This window comes from Populus alba, chromosome 14 (genome assembly GCF_005239225.2).
Source record: "Populus alba chromosome 14, ASM523922v2, whole genome shotgun sequence".
Lineage (NCBI taxonomy): Eukaryota > Viridiplantae > Streptophyta > Magnoliopsida > Malpighiales > Salicaceae > Populus > Populus alba.
Window position 1 is genome coordinate 18231203 of NC_133297.1, and position 14096 is coordinate 18245298.

The following is a 14096-nucleotide window of genomic DNA, read 5'->3' on the forward strand; positions in this document are numbered from 1 at the left end:
GTAGATAAATATTTCAAATATAATATTGTAGCCAACGTTTTCATGAAGTAGCATATTCTTGACCAGTCATTACCAGAAATTCGCTTAATAGCAACGGATTTACCGACGGAATATTTCTGTCTATAATTTGAGGTTGAAATTACCAACAGAATTTATTCGTCTGTAATTCAGTCGGTAACTACCGACCGTTGAAAATACTGACGGACTCACCGACGGATTTGAAATAGCTGATCTATATGGTGACGTGTTTATTTTCCCGATAGAAAAGCCGACGGATATTTCCGTCGGTGAAACCGTAAAAAAAAGTTAATATAATTCCCTACTGCTGACCCTCTCCTCCCCTATTTCTCCTTCTTCTTCCTAATCCCAACTCTCCCCATCTGCAAACATCCAACACCCAAACAAAAATCTCCCTCATCTCAGCACAACAAGTTATATTTCTTGAAGTTTTGTGGTCACAACATCCGTGTTTTGATTTTTTGACGGATTTTATCAATTTTTGTAAGTAATTCTATCTTTTTAAATTTTAACATTTAAATGTCAATTTTGTTGTTTATTTTAGTATATGTATTTTGTTAGTAGATGTACATGTTTTATTATTACTTCTCAAACAAACTTGTAGTATATGTATGTATAATTTTATACCTGTTATGGTTTGTTTTAGAATTTGTAAGATTGTATTTGTTTGTAAATCGTTAAAACTTTATGGAATTACCAAATTACATGTGCTGTTTTGAAATAATTAATAGCTTGTTTAATGGGTCCGTTTTAAGTTATATCAATGGTATTGTGGTGTGGTAATTTTTGTAAATTTATATATATTAATTTGTATATATGGACGTTAAATAAATGATCATAATAAATGTTTAATATTTATGAGAAGTTGTGATTGATTTGTTAGATAATCTCGAGGTAAAGTAATATTTTTACAAGTTTATTTACCTAACTTAGTTAAGTAATACATGATGTCATCATAATTTTGTAGAGGTTCGATATATATAAGTCATGGATGATCGTTTATGGATGTATTGAGATTTACCCCAAGGATTTGGAGGATGAATTATTGTAACGGGGTTCAGGGTTTTATTAATTTCACAACATCTATTCCCATAAATTTTACTAGAGGCGGTATTAGGTGTCCATGCAGGAAGTGTCAAAATAAAAAGTATCTGCATCCAGATGTTGTAATGATGCATCTTCTACACAAAGGATTTATGGAGAATTACCAGTGTTGGTATGCATATGGAGAAGTATTTGTTAGTAAGAGGAGAATAGGAGAAACGGTGGTTGGGTCAACTTGTAGTGCTAGCAACGTGCATGAAACAACAAATGACAACACTAATCCTTACAGAAATATGGTTATGGATGCAATGAGAATGAATTAAGGTAATGTCAGTCAATGTCCAATCATAGAAGAAGAACCTAAAGCAAATGCAGCTAGGTTTTTTGATTTGTTGAAAAATTCTAACAAACCATTATGGGATGGCTGTACAAACCACAGTAAATTATCGACCGTGGCACAAGTGTTCTCTATCAAGTCAGATCACGGGTTGAGTGAGGCCGGATATGACAAAATTATTGAATGAGCGAGAATCATTTTACCTGAAAGGAATAGGTTGAAAGAGAACTTCTATGCTGCAAAGTCCATGATGAAACCCCATGATTTAGGATACTAGAAAATTGACATGTGCCCTAATTTCTGCATGTTATACTATCTTGAAAATGCTGAGATGACCGAGTGCATGACATGTGGGCATTCCCATTACAAACCTAGAACTGGAATGGGAAAGACTCTAGTGACATATAAAAAACTTAGATACTTCCCGATCACACCTAGACTGCAGAGGTTATTCATGTCACCAAGGACTACTGAGCACATGACATGGCACTAAGCACATGATGCGGTTGATGGTGTGATGGTGCATCCTTCTGACGACGAAGCGTGGAAACGCTTTAATAGTGTGCATCCTAACTTTTCAGCTGAATCAAGGAATGTGCGTCTTGGGTTGTGTATAGACGAATTCAACCTATTTGGGTCATTTGCTGCTCCCTATTCTTGTTGGCCAATCATACTCACAGTTTATAACTTGCCACCGGGAATGTGTATGAGGCTGGAGTTCATGTTTTTATCTACTGTCATACCCAGTCCAAGCAGCTCGGGACAGAATATAGATGTTTGTCTTTGACTGTTGATTGATGAGTTGACATAGTTGTGGTCCTCCAGATCTCTGACTTATGATATATCGAGGAAACAAAATTTCCTTATGAGGGCGGCTTTGATGTGGACTATCAATGATTTTCCAACTTATGAAATGCTTTCTGGTTGGAGCATCATGGGAAACTCGCATGTCCATATTGCATGAAAAACAACAAGGCATTAACGCTAGCAAATAGAGGTAAAGGTTTTTTTTTTACTATCACCGTCACTTCTTGCCACTTAATCACAGGTACAGAAAGAACAAAATATTTCTTTGTTGGCAGAGTTGAAAAAGATGTTGCATCCCCGTGTCTTTCTAGTGAAGAATTGCATCATGTTGTATCAGAGTATGGTGACATTGTGTTTGGCCTTCAATCAGGTAAGCAAAAGTTTTCTGGTTTTGGTTTGACCCATAATTGGGTCAAGCGAAGTATCTTTTGGGAGCTTTTTTATTGGAAGACCAATATGCTTCGCCATAACCTTGACATCATGCACATCGAAAAGAACGTGTTTGAGAACATTTTCAACACCATTATGGATGTGAAGGGCACAAAGGACAACATCAAGGCTAGATTGGATATAACTTTATACTGTAACCGTAAAAATATGAAGTTGGTTTATGATGAGTCACGGGTCGCAAAACCAAGGGCAGACTTCATGTTAGAGAAAAACGCACAACTGCTAGTCTACAAATGGCTTAAGAGTCTGCGTTTTCCGGATGGACATGCATCGAACATATCAATGCTGGTTAATATAGAGGAATGCAGATTGTATGGAATGAAGAGTCATGACTGCCACGTATTTATGCAAACACTCATCCCATTAGTTTTTCGTGATTTGTTGCCAAAGGGAATATGGGATGCACTGATGGAGATTAGTCACTTCTTTAGAGATATATGGTCCAATAAGTTGAATGTTGAGCACATTGAGAGGCTTCAAATGAATATCATCGAGACACTATGCAAACTTGAGATGATATTCCCTCCATTATTTTTTGACTCAATGGAGCATCTCCCTATACATCTACCGTTCGAGGCAAAAGCTGGAGGACCAGTCCAGTATAGATGGATGTACCCATTCGAACGGTTAGATATTACAGTTGCAATGTATTTCATATATAAAAGTATTTTCTGTGTTTTTCTTAATTGAAAATACTTGAATTGTAATTCAATGCAGGTACTTGTTTAATTTCAAGAAAAAGGTTAAGAACAAGGTGCATGTTGAGGCTTTAATATGTGAGGCCTATATTGTTGAGAAGATTTCAACATTTATCTCGTACTATTTCGAACCTCATCTGAGAACAAGAATCAATCGCGTTCCACGACATGATGATGGCGGTGAAGTGCCTTCTAGTGGGAACTTGTCAATATTCTCCAATACTAGACGCCCCACACCTAAGAATGTTGTAAGAGGAAGATATTTGTCGGAAATAGAATTCAAACAAGCACACAACTATGTTCTATTTAACTGTGATGAGCTTAGACCTTTTATTCAGTAAGTGTATATATGTGTAATACTAATTAAACTTTGTCAGTAATATACTGTTAATTATATATTGTAATATCATACACTCATTATCACTTGCAGGCAACATCAATAATATTTGCTCTCCAATAACTCACAGCTGACCGAATCCTAGGTCTTTCAATTACAAGATGAACAATTTGCCACGTGGTTCAGAACACATGTAAGCACTATCACAAACTCATTCTAACTACAAAATTATTGTATGTATGCATGTCATTACGAGATTCTCGTTCATTTACTGTTTATTGATGTACATTACATATATATAAGGTTTATCAAATGGGAAGGAGTGCACCTAAATCATTGTCTTCACTAAGCCTCGGGCCTGAAAGAAAAGTTAAATGCTATAACGGGTATTTTATCAATGGATATGTTTTCCATACTGAAGAATACGGGCAAGGAAGAAAGACATATAACTGCGGTGTTTGTGTTAAGGGATTCACTAGTAGTGAGTTAGAAGTTGACTACTATGGTAGATTAGAAGAGGTCGTTGAATTGCAATATCATCGTGAGTAGAATAAAGTGTTTTTATTCAAATTATATTGGTATGACACGATTGACAGAGGAATCAGAGTTGATCCGCACTATGGTCTGGTCGAAATCAACTCAAAAGCTAGACTCCGCAACATAAACAATGTCTTTGTTTTCGCAAAGCAATGTGAACAAGAGTGCCACAATCACCGACGTTTGTACCGATGGATTCATCGATGAAATAACATTCGTTGGCATCTCATAGAGAGTTGGAAAATAATTACAACAAAATACCACCCTCACCGACGGACATATCAACAGAATAATGTCCGTTGGCATCTCACAAAGAGTTCGAAAATAATTGCAAAAGAATGCCACAATCACCGACGTCCTTACCGACGTAATCATATCCGTCGGTATTTTGTCAGCGAGCAAATTTTACCGATAAAAATATCGATGGAATGTGCGAATTCCAAAGGGTGTGCATTGAATGCACCTTTGACTGTGTCAGATTACTGATGGACCGCGAAAAATATGGAGGGTAATTAAAAATTTCAATGCAAAATTTAAAAATTACCGATAGATTTTTGACCCGTTACTGACGGATTTAATTAAAATAATAATAATTTTTTTATTTCCGTCGGTGAATCCGTCGGTAAAACTGCCATATAAGTTCTAGTGGCCACCCCTTCAATTCATTTTTTCTTCTCCTCCATTTTTCACCTTAAAATTTCAATTTTTTTCCTCTCAATTCTTCAAGGCTTTCACCTAGAATCTCTAGCAAGCTTTGTTGTGAATCTTTATCACATTAAAAGGTATGTGTTTTTTTTTCTATTTCATTTCATTTCATTTGCTTTTATTTTTAGTTATTTTTATTCTTGCTATTTTTTTTTTTTGTTTTGGTGTATTTTTTTTGTAATGTAGATAAAGTTTTGAATTCAACACATTATTAAGGTATGCATATTTCTTCCCTCAAGTCTATAGTTTTTTTTTTTTTGAATTTTTTTTTATTGTTTTATTGGCATAATTGTTATTAGTTAATTTGTTGAATATTTGTTGTTAATGTTGAATTTACCTTAGAATTAGTAATTGGATATGTTGGAATAATTAGTAATTTAATTGATTTTAATTGTTCATCTATAAATTTTTTTTAATTTATTGAATATATTATATTGTTGTATTGGCATAATTATTGAATAATTTGTTGAATTCTAATTGTTGTTATTGAATTTACCATAGAATTAGTAATTGGATATGTTGGAATAATTAGTAATTTTTCTATATTATTGCATGATTTGTGTTTAATTGTATCCATTGATTTTAATTGTTAGGCTTGAATTGTTTTTTAATTTATTGAATATATTTTATTGTTGTATTACCATAATTATTGAATAATTTGTTGAATTAATATTGTTAATGTTGAATTTACCTTAGAATTAGTAACTGAATATGTTGGAAGAATTATTAATTTACTTTATTATTACATGATTTGTGTTTAATTGTTTCCATTTATTTTGAATTTATTGTTTTGTTGTATTGGCATAATTATTGAATGATGTTTTGAATTGTAATTGTTAATGTTGAATTTACCTTAGGATTAGTAATTGAATATGTTGGAATAATTAGTATAGATTGGGTCAATTGATTGTGGCTATTGTTAATATTTACAGGTTTGTGGACTTGGGTAGTATTTAGTACAGGGGAGGTGCTGTCGAATTTTTTTGAACATTTGCATTTAATTATATAATTGATGATATAAAATTGGGTAGATGTGCAAAATGAAAACCAGAGCTGGTCGTTCACGTCCGGTTGCAGCAAGTTCGTCTAGTAGCGAGGACGATATTTCCTTAGGTGACTTTCACGAAGAGGCACATACACCACCTGCACCGTCAACCATTGCTACCTCTTCTAGCACTGGTTCACAGCATAGATGCGGCGTGTTTTTGTAATGAAATCAATTTACCCGCAAGTACGAGGCACAGTGGAAGGACGACCTTTCAATGTAAGTTTGTTAAGGTTTTAGTTTTTTTTTTTTAAAAAATTTAAAACATAATTTATCAAGTAATCACTATTTCATTAATTTCATTTATTTTCAGGTTCACAAACATTGAGGCCGCCCAAGTAATATCATCAGCGTTTAAATCGTCGATGGAGATTCCATTATTTTAATGGAGTCAAATATCCAGGCATCTTGAATGGATGCCTCAAATCAATGCATGGTTTTTCAGATTTGAGGTTAGTATTAATATATAATTTTCAGTTTATTTCTAATAAATTATTAATATAATTGTAAATAAATTATTATTTTTTTAAAAATTAAATTTTTATACACAGAATCGATTCTGCTAGGACAATGAACATAACATTGTTGTGAGGAGGGTATGGGAAAATCACGCGGGCAACTAGGTAACATCGAAAACAATAAAACTTTTTTTTTAGAAAAAAATTTATGTTTCAAAATGTAATTTTTTCTTACATGAAGTATGTTGTGTGATTTTTGGTACGAAGCCCAAAAAAGGAAAAAAAAACAGCGAGGGATAAGGGTTTCCAAGGCTGGAACGATGTTGCAGTTTGGAGGGATTTCAAACTAATATACATCCTGGAAGATATATGGCCGCACTATCTTCAACACGTGACATCTGATTGGTTCACACTATGCTCACAGTCCGGTTCTGGCAATCGGAATCGACCAATTCATGGCTCGGTGACAACGCACACCGGCGGCTTTGTTTCGTTTGCTGCACATGCGAAACGGATGGTAAGATTAATTTAAATGAAATATATCGTTCAATTAATTTGTTGTTAATAAATTTTTTTCATTATAGGCTACGTCTCTTGGACGTGAGTCGAGCCCAATGAAGCTGTTTGTGGAGACACATGTGCAGAGTCAAGACCGCCAAAAGGGGGCACAACAATTTGTTGACAGCTGTGATCAACATTTCGTGGTATGTTTGTTCAACCATTTTATTTTGTAAGTTATTATTATGTTTATTGAATTGAATATGATGATTTTTTTTTTTTTTAGGAGACCTATAATAATCGGTTGAGAGAGAGATACAGGGACGATCTAACAACCCATCTAGAATTCGATCTGAATTTGTGGATGGAGGTTGGATCGTCAGGTGGACTCGATAAAAATCAGGTTTACGAGCTCTCCAACACTACGGCCGACAACTTGCGGTCGGCCCATAGTGCTTCAATCGTCGGGAGCTCCCAATCAATATTGAGCTCCCAATCAATATCGAGCTCCCAATCCAAGGAGTTCGTGGCTTTGTAGCAACACATGGCTCAGCTCACCAAAAAGTACGACCACCTATCAGAGGTGTACACACAACTCAAAGCACAACAAAAAACGGATTCTGAACAACAAAGAGCGGCCTACGAACAACTTTGCAAAATGATCATCAACATGGCATAAGGTGGAACATGTGTGCCTAATCCTTTTTGGCTGTATGACCACCTGCCTCCTCGTCCTCCTCCTCCTCCTCCTCCTCCTTTGTATTAGTCTTTAATAAAACAATATTTACCTTTAACATTTCATTTAATATTTTTTTGAAACACATTTGTTTTGTAATGAATATTATTTAAATTTGATTTTTTGTTTTTGATGCTTAATATAAATTTTTATTTCCATATTTGGTTTTTATTACCATTAATTTATATCATTTTTATATTATGTATTTCCAAATAATTTAAAAAAAAACAAAAAAAAAAAACAATTACAGAGGGATTTACCGACGAACATAATCTGTTGGCATTTGACAGTAGCTGCCACCATCACCGATGAATTTCCAGACGGATACATTCGGTCAGTATTCCATACACTCACTGACAGATTTACTAACAGACTTAATCCATCGTCGTTTTACAGTAGCTGCCAAAACTTACCGATGAATTTCCAAACGGATATATTCAGTCGGTATTCAAACAGTCACCGATAAATGTTTCGACGGTAACTTTCTATCGGTATCTCACGATATCACCGATATATTTCAAGCGGGAAACTTTTTTTTCAAGCGGGAAACTTTTTTTTTTGGCGCCCAAATTCCGTCTGTAAAATTGTCAGCAAATGGTTTTTTTGTTTTTCCGATCGATATAGCGACAAAATATGGAATCACCGACTAAAGGTTAGCTAACAAACTTTTTCTGTCGGTAATATAGTCGGTAAATAATTTACCGACAAACTCTCAATCACACACCGACGGAATATTTTTATCGGTAAAATTGTAAAATCTTATGGTGAGTGAACTTCAAATTTTAATTTATGATGTGCACATGCTAAAGAAAACTCCATGTTTAATGCTATACTTTTTATTCCTATGAAGTCCACTTGTAATTCCTTCACACATTCTTTTTTATCGAGCTTGACCTCATCATCATCTATGACTTCTAATACTTCAACCTTTAAATATAAAGAACTTCAAGGTAATCTTTGAAAATATTCTCAAGAGAATTGTCATAAATTACCATGTCTTTGTTTGTAAGATTTTTATCCATGACTAAAAAATCATCACTTGCCACTGGCTTAAGATTAAAGGACTGAAATTGTTTGTTAGCAACCTCTTTAATCATGTTTTCTTTAACATGACTAGATAACTTTGAAATTTTGTTTTCACCAAACTCCTCCATGTTTTTTCTCGTCTTTTGAGAATAATGAACATAAAGCAAATAATAAAATCTATTAAATTATCTATCAAATATAAAATCTTTTCATAATCATCTTTTATAAACCTCAAAATTAATAATTGTCTCAAATCTTGCCAAGATGAAATTAATGACATACCAAAACGAGTTTTATAGTCTGGAAATTCAAATCATCATTCTCTAGCACCACAAGAAAATTTATATAAGTCCTACTTTTTAGCAAGTTATTCTCCTCTTCATGATTTCTATTTGCGATACCCATTAGCCGAGCTAAATATGTTATGGTTTGCTCCAAATAATCTAGTTTTTGCTCTTGAGCTCGCACAACATCCTAGAAAGCCTCCACTTATAAATCACAAAGGGGATTGCTAGTGTCTTCGTCTATCAAAAAAGTCAACTTGCTCTGATACCAATTGATATGACATATAATATTGTTAATAGTTAGGATTCTCAAGCTCAAAAGTTACACATCCAAGATGTAGAGAAATTTAGAGAAACCTATGTTTTATTAAAAGTCTTAATAATAATGTTCTTTACAAAATAAACTAGACACCTCTATTTACATTAGTCTTAAATCTTTAATGAGAAATGGTTTCTAATTAAAACTTATATAATTAATAGAATCTATCTAATATTAGGATTTTTAAATGGTAAGTTACTAATTAAATTAAAAGCCTTAAGCTAAATAGAAAAAAAATAATCCAAATACAATAAAAAAAATAAAGACAATCTCGTATAGTAACTTGTGAACCTTATTTTAATGACTTCTCGATTTTTTGATATTTTAACTCAATATGAAACAAGATCTTCAGAATATTTTTTTATTAAAATTTTAGTTTGATCTAACAGAAACCTGAAAATTTTAACCATGCTTTAAGAATATGAAAGAAATTTCTATTTATTTAGCTCCTTATGATGCCTAAACCTTCTGATCTTAATAAGCATTTGCATATTTCCATGACCCCGAAGGCAAGGCAGCCATCAGACACCAAGGATTGTTTTATAAATGCACAGCAAGACATCTTCAAAAGAATTAAAATAAACAGTAGAATGAATTTTTATATTTTAAAAACAAAAAATACATAAAAACACTTTACTTCTATCCTCACAGGTAGTTAAGAGCATGAAATCGTAACTAAATTAACTGTTACCCCTCCTCCATGCATAAAAAGTGGGTAGCAAAGCAGCAAGTATAAGCAATTTAAGTGCAAAATACAAGAATTCCAGATTCGCATAACCCACCTAATTACATATGTTACGAATGAAGCCACCAGCCTCAATGTAAAATTTCCCACACTAGACCTCTGTCCGAGATAAACGCACCTTCAAGGTTGCCTCTGAACTCGTGGTCAGGATCAAATGATCCAAGATTCTCTATCAGAAGCATCTCAGCCTCTGATCTGGATTGCTTCTAGAAACTTGTATCTATCACAAGGAATTGTTATTGCATGAGATGAAACTTATAGAACATAACAAAGGTCAAGTGTACGTTCAGAAAAATGAACTGAATTTGTATTGAACCATGGGTCAGAGCCAAATGGAGAAAGCTAGTTAAATTCTATTCTATACATGGAATTTGAGCCGTCTGGCAGAGAAGCCATGCTACTAAGCCTGAAGTACTTGTTAAATATATGCCTGTAAGATAGTGTAATCTTTGGAGTGGGAAGAGTAACATCTGTAAAACGCATATTTATTGAGCTGCAATAGATGCGTGTTACCGTGTTGCTTAAAATGTATTTTGATGAAAATCAAAATTCTCGCAAATAAATGTCAAGGAAAAATAAGAAAAATGAACATCGATGCGTTTCGCCCTGACAAGTCTAACACATTCACTCTCACACCAAGCTCGGAACTCCATGGCCTCTGGAAAAGAATAATAGCATGAAGGAATAAGGATGAACACAACTATTCTTGACAGGTAAAGATGAACAGCCTGTAGTACTTTACCTGAATGCTTGCTCATTGTATCTCTTTTCCCTTCAACAGATGACTGAGTAGTGGCAGGAGAGGATGAAAGAGAATGCTCAGCAGGTCTGCCACCCACAGATTTCTGTCTCCCTAATGATGCAACGGGGGCTGCTTTTACATGAGTATTTTTGGTTCCTCAACTGCCCTGGCTCACAAGATGAGGGAATTCTGATCTGTTTAGAAGAAGATAGCAAAATCTCAATTTCAATTTCTCTTCAGGGGGAGCAACTGAAGAGACAGCAAGGAGTAACGATGTAAAGAAAGAAACAAATATACCCAAAGGTTTCCACAACAATGGAAGACTAAAAAATCTAACATTCATTTGAATTTTGGCAAAATATGCCACATTTAAGAGTAAGTACTAACAATCACTAAACTAAAGCACATATGTTGGACTGTAACTGTGAAAATTACAATGCAAATCTCAAATTTTTACTTTTTTATAGAACTAAAAATATGTTGCAACCCAGCTTATTACAGTTAGTTACAAACATTTCACGACAATTGAGCTTGGTTTCCACGTCTTCACATGAATGGAGAAAGAAGGTTTTTGGCAACAAAAGACAGCTCTTGTTACAAACACTAAAAAAAAAACCTTCTATTTAGAAAGATGTCTAGAAAATGAGAGAGTGATGTATTAGGCAAATAGAACAGGTCAAATGAAGTGATGTATTAGGCAAACAGAACAGGTCAAATGTTACCATTCTGTGCAATAACTAGAGCAATTAAGCAATCGAAAACAAGAGGGGACAAAAAGGGAAGTGGGCAGAAACAACGAGGTGTTCTGTTTACTACTTTCAAGTAGCAATGGTTTATATACTAAAAGTTGGTTAGATAGGCTCAAAGAAAGGATCATACTGCTTAGATTGATCAATTGGGCCCCAAAATAGATCATCATCTCCTTTTTATTTTGACTGAGAAGAAGCACGGGAATTCATCTCGATAGGAGAAGCAGCCTTCGACGGAGATGATGCAGAAAGCGACCATGAAGATCCACTTCCATGGGTGGCTTGAGTTGGCTGAGGCTTCTGAGGAATTGGTATTTGATTCTGAGGCAGGACAGAAGTGACCTCTTTCTCTTGCTCCTTTTGGATGTCCCTTAAAGATGTGGGCTTAGGAAGCTTCTTGGAATCAGCAGACCATGCTGGAGAAGAAGAATGGTTTGCGGGCTCCTCCATCCAAAAAACAGAATCTCCCAAAGAAGGGCCAGATGGAATTGCAGGCAATACTTTCTTCTCCTGCTGCACAGTGCGAGAGCCTTTCCCTTTCTCGATGGGACTTGAACTAACAGCCATTTCAGTAGAAGGTACAGGCACTGCTGCCTTAGCTCCAGCCTCCTTCGCTTTAGCAGACTTTTTGCGACTCTTTTAAGTGTCTTTAGCCTAAATAAAGTTTCCATCATCTATAGATTCCACACTCGTAGTTGTGACTTGTTGAGTAGTTAGGCTATATAAAGAGTAAGAAAATTCCATCTCTGTATCATTAGACTTCGCCAGAACAACTTCAGCCAATAGATCATGCAACTTGCTTTTCTTGCTCCTTGAAGACGGTAAAGTTTCTGCTTTTCCCACATTTATCTCAGTATTATTTAGCTCTCTCTGAATCTCTCTAGAAATTTTTGGGTCTGAAATGGGCACAACCGCTGCCCAAGGAGTAGGTGAGCTTGTGTGGTGGACAGAAGTGCTGATCTCAGAAACTGCCATGCCAACCTGAATCTTCCTTTGTTCTTCCTGTTGAATTTCCAAAAATGACTTTGGTTTCAAGCCAGGAGCAGGTTTCCAAGCACGCTGACTTGATTGCATCTGCAGGCTATGCACTGAGACAGCAGACTCAACCAGTTTAGATTCACCCTTAACTTCTGTGGCTCCAACATCATCTCCAGAATTGATTGCAGGTGATAAGCTCGCAACCTGCTGGGAATCCACAACTTCTGCAGAAGTCCCAAACTTCTTGCCTCTTGCCTTGTGCAGAGATATTCCAGTTCCATCATGTGACTCGAATCTTGTGTGATCAGCATTTGGGCCCTCATTTTCAGATTTGATTGCTGTAAAGAGGAAGTGATAAGGGAATCTTTAGCATGTATATTTTCCACTATTTATGCTTGATTTTGAAATTTTTTGGATGTGTTCCATAAGTTAATTAGAATTTTGAATTTCTTTTTAAACTATTAATCTCGTGGAAAATTAATATGTTTTCAGATACTAAATTACAGAATAGGCAGAATCCGACAATAAAGCCAAACACTAATTGATTTTGGGCCGCAAAGAGTTATAGAACTCATTTTCAAGCATTCATCATCATTTTCAAAATCTGAGATGAAGATCTACAAAACATATGAAGGGCATAAAACCCAGTTTTGCTGTTTTGAAGCCCAAAGAGGGATTGAATCAGACTTGAGATTCTCGCATTCCAAATTTGTCTCGAGTTATAACCCATGTCTCAAGTCTCAAAGATCTAAAAATTATTAAAACAACATTGCTGAAAAGAAGATTCAATTTTCTACAATTTCTCCAAAAATAGCAATCTTTGAATTTGTAGGTTTTTTGCCTCAAATCTAGCTTGCAATATCCAAATAAGAGGGAATACAAAACTGAGAAGGAAACTTTCTTCATCTCATCGGTGGGTAACAAAGCCAGAATATAAAAGACATGATGGTGGGTTAGCTAAGGTAATGGAGAGATAGGAAGAGACCCTATAACACAAAAAAAAAGAGAGAGAGGAGGCGACATAAAAAGTGGAGACAAAAACAAAGAAAAACAAGGGGTTGAAAATTAAAGCAGATTGGAAGACACCTAGTGATGTTAATTGTATCAAGTTTGTTTCTCTTTAATTCAACTAAGAAGTAGATTTTTATTATGGGATTTTTAACGTAACCTTACTATGAATATGTGAGCAATTTATTTGATTGAATTAATACATTGTTGTTGAGTATTTCATTCCATGTTTAATGCTTGTGTATGTTTGGCCAACATTTACATGATTTGGGATTCAATTTAAGACTGAGAAGTGATAATTATTGTAGACATTGTTTGAAATACTTTAAGAAATCTATATGTTAGAGATATCCTAAGAACTTTTGTAATCGTTAAATGTTTTAAGTTACTTAATAAATTTTGACAAATTCATAAATTTCATAGAGTATATGAAGTTTGCTTGTTGAAATAATTCATTGATACTCAAGAGAGATTAGTGTTTAAATTAGAAAAACCTGATTATCAATGCTAGGAATAATTAATTCAATTAAGAAAGTTTACATAGGAATAGCTATGGTAAGTCAGAAATTCTAGAA

General features: G+C 34.6%; 1 long non-coding RNA gene across 1 annotated transcript; it reads left to right on the forward strand.

The window, feature by feature from the left end:
* Positions 1-6707: 6707 nt before the first annotated feature.
* LOC140954497 (uncharacterized) lies at positions 6708-7677 on the forward strand. The gene is made up of 3 exons (XR_012167818.1): positions 6708-6953; positions 7021-7140; positions 7221-7677. It is a non-coding gene; the product is annotated as an uncharacterized lncRNA (long non-coding RNA).
* Positions 7678-14096: the final 6419 nt, after the last annotated feature.